Below are 6,211 nucleotides of genomic sequence, written 5' to 3' on the forward strand. Positions count from 1 at the left end.
CTGACTGCGATTGCTATAAATCTGTAGGGATTAGTTTCAGCGGTAAGAAAGAGCAGTGCAAGGGCTGAGGTGATAATCAGGCACCAGAGATAATCAGGTAGAGAAAGTACTTGACAGTCCCATGGAAACACAGTGCGTTGGACCCTGGAAAAGGGACAAGGAGAACGAGGTGTCAGATGCACAATGGCCTCCATGCACACCGCCCATCCCCAAGGCCATCCCCGCTCCTAGCCTCCTTTTCTCCACTAAAATTTCCATCTTCTGGCTTTGTGTCACTTGTTTCAAAAATCTCTTTGTTTCTTCTCTTCACCATGCCCATTTTTGAGGGGGAGCAAAGAGGGTAGGTGTCACTACTGAGGATTATTAAAGACATACAGTTGACATTTGAACTAGATTTTATATCAGAGTGCCTATTTTCTCAGTTTAGCTGGGTGTGAATTGAGTGCAAAGTTATTTGTGTATTTATTTTTAATCAACAGAAATCTTGTTTCTCTGGCTCAAACATAGACCAAAGCTGGGAACTTGGCATTATTAACACCACACTCTAAACAAACATTCTAACCAGACAACTGTTTAAAAAAAAAAAAAAAGTACTCTTTTACATTCAGATAGATCTGTCTTTGTTGTCTTCCTCTTCACTCATCCAAAGGAGACTGTCATATACATAATCTTAACGATGACTACATGACACTAATTTTTCAAGCTTCTCTTTATGTTTTCAATTCCCCTTTCTGCACTCCTGCAAAAAGAAAAGAAACTCAAAAACTACCTCCAGCAGAAACGAACTTCGCTCCTCCATTGCAAAATAAGACGTTTTGGAGCTTGTCTATTTCTTCCCTAGAGAAACATTGACTAGAGAGTGTTCCTTCATCCTTCCCCAGGAAGCCTTTTAGAAGGTTACTGCAACCCCTGGAAAGGATCAGGTGGATCAGGACGTGAGGATTCCCTTCCAGACAGGAAAGAGGATCCCTGTTGGATCCGCCCTGTGCGTTCCTATATCCTGGAGAGACGGCCTCTTCTTTGTGCTCCCTCAAAGGCTAAAGTTGATTAATTTCCAATTTAGGACAAAATGTAATAGGCAGAGTACCTCTGTGAAAGCACCTAAAGAGACTTTTTATCTCCTGAGCTTTGTATGGTCCATGGATATTTAGATTCTCAGGGCACTTGTAGGGGATAACGTTGGTTCACTATATTAATGACATATGATTCATTGCCATATGAATAGAGAATGATCCAGCTCCCAAATCCCATTCAATGTATGGTTTCTTGACCACTCCTGGCACAAGCTGTATTCATGTGGATTAGATATTTGTGTGCAGGAAGATTATTAGGGAATGATATAGGAACAACACCTGTAAAGGAGTGAGGGAAGCAGGGTTAAAGGGGGAAAGTCGACAGGCAGCAACAGAGGACTGAGCTGATCCCATGAGGAGCCTTGAAAATGGGATGGCCCTTCAGAGTTAAGGCAAGAGAGTCAGACCTTTATAGGTATGTATTAAGCATCCATTACTGTGGACTGTGTTCAGAGAGGGAACATGGCCTTGACTGAGGCAGTTCCTTTCAGCTGAGGGCAATTCCTAGAGAGGACCTCAACTTTGTGCCATGAGGGAGCAACACTTGTGGCAGCTGGGGAAATGAATGCCTTGGCCCTGAAAGGAGGGAATCTGGGTGTCACAACCCAGAACACAACACAGAGAACAAGGTTGGAGGCAGGTTTAGCGGGCAGCTGCTAAGCAGCAGTAGGAAGGTTGTTAGGTTACTGCAGTAATTCAGGCAAGAGATGCAGGTAGTTTGGGCCAGATTGGAAGCAATTCAGGAGCTGAGAATTTTGTATCATGTCACAGGAGCACCAACAGGACATCCCGACAGGAGGAAATGTTGTGATGCCTGGGTAAGAAGTGCATTTCATTATCCAGCTTTTGATTTTAGAGGACACTTGAGTCATGAAACAATATTATATCCAATTTATGATTAATAGGCACATGAACCTTCATACTAAAAAGTAATGGAAACAAAATTAGAAATTCTACCATTGATCCAATTCTTGAAAAGCTCCCATAGGTAATAAAAATGGAAAAACATAATAGCTAAAATTATAATCATGCTGGGACTATTTCCTTTATGAAGAATTTTAAAATATGGAAGTTTTTACTAGCTTAAGATAATAATTTCAGATGAATATGGGATTAGATTAATTGATTACTTTGCTAATGGCTTGTTCTCATTTAAAATGGTAAAGATTAATTTATATAAATTTTAAATGGCTTCTTTTCCCACAAGGAAGAATTAGTAATCTCTTGTCAGGGCCAGTGGTGCCAAAGAAATCCATGTGACTGTGGATGAAATCAATTTTGAAGACAGTGTCTAAAGCAGAATCTCTCATACCAGGCTGTAGAACTCTGTGTCCCTAATGAACTATTTTAAAAATATTTTAAAGAATAAAACAAAGAAAAATATTTACAAAATTATGCTAGTACTATTTTTTATGCCCTAAAATATTTATTTTAGAAAATGAAATCAACTTCTATAAATGAAAAGTAGGAATGGATTTTTTCCCCAAAGTTATTTAGCTAGTGAGAGCGAAGCATAGAATCTTCTCATTCATAGCCAAGTGGTGCTTTCCGATTCATAGCGACCCTTTTCAGAAAAACACCCAGGCAAATCAAGGCAAAAAGGATAGCTTTTTAATAATTAGTGCTGGGACAACTGGATATCCACACACAAAAAGAAGAATTTAGAGCCTTCCCTCAAACCATATACAAACGTTAACTTAGAATCCATCATAGACTGAAATGTAAGACCTCAAATTATGAAAGTTTTAGGTGAAAACACTGAAGAAAATCTTTGTGACCTTGGACACCAAAAGCACTATCCATAAAGAAAAAAATTGACTAACAGAACTAAATTAAAATCTTTTGCACTTCGAAAGACACCATTAGGAAAATGAAAAGACAAACCATAGGCTGGGAGAAAATATCCGTGAATCAAATATCTCATCAAGGACTTGTATCCAGAATATGTAAAGAAATTTTATAAATCAATAATACTAAGATAAAGAACCAAATTTAAAAACACAGAAGATTTGAATAGACATTTGTCCAAATAAGACATGCAAATGGCTAATGAACACATGTAAAGATGTTCAACACCATAGTTATAAAACCAAAAAAGAAAAAAGCCCAAACTCTTTGCTGTCGAGTTCTAACACATAACCACCATATAGGAAAGTAGAAGTGCCCCATAACTTTTCCAAAGACCAGCTGGTAGATTTGAATTGCAGACCTTTACTTAGCCGCTGTAGTACTTAACCACTATACAACCAGTACTACTCACAGTCATCATGGATGTATAAATTAAACCACATTGACATAGCACTTCACACTTACTCTGTGCCTATACCAGAAAACATAGATGATAACCTGTGTTACTGATGATGTGGACAAATTTGAACTCTCATACAGTGCTGGTGGGAATGCAAAATGACACAGCCACTTTAGAAAACAGTTTGACTGTTTTTAAAAAGATTAATAATAATTTTAACATATTGTTGTTACAGGTTGAATTGAATCCTCCAGAAATATGTGTTGAAAATTTTAACCCCTATATCTCTGGACGAAATCCCATTTGGCAATAGGATTTCTTTGTTCTATCAGTGAGGCCGTATCGCTGTAGAATGTGTCCTAAACCTACTAACACTTGAGATGAAAACAGCAGGTTAGAGTCAAAGACAAGGGAGCACACGCTGGGTGGAAGACAGGTGCTACCAGAAAACAGACGCAGGTGAATCTACTTAGAAGCACATAAAGCAGCACAGGAAGTAGGATTGCAGGCTGCTAAAAGATTAAGTTGGCTCCACTGGGGATTGAACCCAGGATCTTCTGCGTGTAAAGCAGATGTGCTAACCACTACACCATGGAGCCACTACAAGTATAGTCCCATGGACATCCAGAAGAACTAACAAATCTGTATTGGAAGAAGTCCAGCCAGAATGCTCACTAGAAGTGAGGATGGCAAGACTTCCTCTCACATATGACGTGATATCAGAAGGGATCAGCCCTTTGAAAAGGACATTCTGCTTGGTAAATCAGAGGGTCAGTGAAGAACAGAAAGACCTTCAATGAAATGGACTGACACAGCACTGCTACAATGGCCTCAAGCATAACAATGGTTGTGGGGATGGCACAAGAGCTGGCAGCGTTTTGTTTTCTTGTAGGGTCTGCTGTGAGTCAGAACCAGCTCCATGGCACCGAAAAACAACAAAATCAAAAAGTTGAACTAGACGAGAAAGAACCTCCGCCCAGAGACACATACTGAAGTTGGCCTTCTACCCTCCTAAACTGTGAAAAAGAAAGAAAAAAAAAAAAAAAAAATCCTGTTCTTTAAGCCACCCAAAGGACTGGTCCCTCCTGATAATATGTGGAAAGCATCTAAGAGGAGCTCTCACCACCTTCGCTTCTAATGAGCATTCTGGCTGTACTTCTTCCAAGATTTTTTTTTTTTTTTAATAACTTTTATTAAGCTTCAAGTGAACGTTTACAAATCCAATCAGTCTATCACATATAAGTTTACATACATCTCACTCCCTACTCCCACTTGCTCTCCCCCTCTTGAGTCAGCCCTTTCAGTCTCTCCTTTCGTGACTATTTTGCCGGCTTCTCTCTCTCTCTATCCTCCCATCCCCCCTCCAGACAAGAGTTGCCAACACAATCTCAAGTGTCCACCTGATATAATTAGCTCACTCTTCATCAGCGACTCTCTTCCACCCGCTGACCAGTCCCTTTCATGTCTGATGAGTTGTCTTCGGGGATGGTTCCTGTCCTGTGCCAACAGAAGGTCTGTGGACCATGGCCGCCGGGATTCCTCTAGTCTCAGTCAGACCATTAAGTTTGGTCTTTTTATGAGAATTTGGGGTCTGCATCCCACTGATCTCCTGCTCCCTCAGGGGTCCTCTGTTGTGCTCCCTGTCAGGGCAGTCATCGATTGTGGCCGGGCACCAACTAGTTCTTCTGGTCTCAGGATGATGTAGGTCTCTGGTTCATGTGGCCCTTTCTGTCTCTTGGGCTCTTAGTTGTCGTGTGGCCTTGGTGTTCTTCATTTTCCTTTGCTCCAGGTGGATTGAGACCAATTGCTGCATCTTAGATGGCCGCTTGTTAGCATTTAAGACCCCAGACGCCACATTTCAAAGTGGGATGGAGAATGATTTCATAATAGAATTATTTTGCCAATTGACTTAGAAGTCCCCGCAAACCATGTTCCCCAGACTCCCGCCCTTGCTCCGCTGACCTTTGAAGCATTCATTTTATCCCGGAAACTTCTTTGCTTTTGGTCCAGTCCAATTGAGCTGACCTTCCATGTATTGAGTGTTGTCTTTCCCTTCACCTAAAGCATTTCTTATCTACTGATTAATCAATAAAAAACCCTCTCCCACCCTCCCTCCCTCCCCCCCTCATAACCACAAAAGTATGTGTTCTTCTCAGGTTTACTATTACTCAAGATCTTATAATAGTGGTCTTATACAATATTTGTCCTTTTTCCTCTGACTAATTTCTCTCAGCATAATGCCTTCGAGGTTCCTCCATGTTATGAAATGTTTCAGAGATTCGTCACTGTTCTTTATCGATGCGTAGTATTCCATTGTGTGAATATACCACAATTTATTTACCCATTCATCCGTTGATGGACACCTTGGTTGCTTCCAGCTTTTTGCTATTGTAAACAGAGCTGCGATAAACATGGGTGTGCATGTATCTGTTTGTATGAAGGCTCTTGTATCTCTAGGATATATTCCTAGGAGTGGGATTTCTGGGTTGTATGGTAGTTCTATTTCTAACTGTTTAAGATAACGCCAGATAGATTTCCAAAGTGGTTGTAGCATTTTACATTCCCACCAGCCGTGTATAAGAGTTCCAATCTCTCCGCAGCCTCTCCAACATTCATTATTTTGTGTTTTTTGGATCAATGCCAGCCTTGCTGATGTGAGATGGAATCTCATCGTAGTTTTAATTTGCATTTCTCTAATGGCTAAGGATCATGAGCATTTTCTCATGTATCTGTTGGCTGCCTGAATATCTTCTTTAGTGAAGTGTGTGTTCATATCTTTTGCCCACTTTTTGATTGGGTTGTTTGTTTTTTTGTGGTTGAGTTTTGACAGAATCATGTACATTTTAGAGATCAGGCGCTGGTCGGAGATGTCATAGCTGAAAATTCTTTC

The 6,211-nt window shown here is 40.4% G+C and overlaps 1 non-coding gene across 1 annotated transcript; it reads right to left on the minus strand.

Annotated features, from left to right (window-relative positions):
* Positions 1-3,847: 3,847 nt before the first annotated feature.
* TRNAV-UAC (transfer RNA valine (anticodon UAC)) lies at positions 3,848-3,920 on the minus strand. The gene has a single exon. It is a non-coding gene; the product is annotated as a tRNA-Val (tRNA).
* Between the last annotated feature and the right edge of the window lie 2,291 nt (positions 3,921-6,211).

The sequence above is a fragment of the Elephas maximus genome, chromosome 1 (genome assembly GCF_024166365.1).
Source record: "Elephas maximus indicus isolate mEleMax1 chromosome 1, mEleMax1 primary haplotype, whole genome shotgun sequence".
Classification (NCBI taxonomy): Eukaryota; Metazoa; Chordata; class Mammalia; order Proboscidea; family Elephantidae; genus Elephas; species Elephas maximus.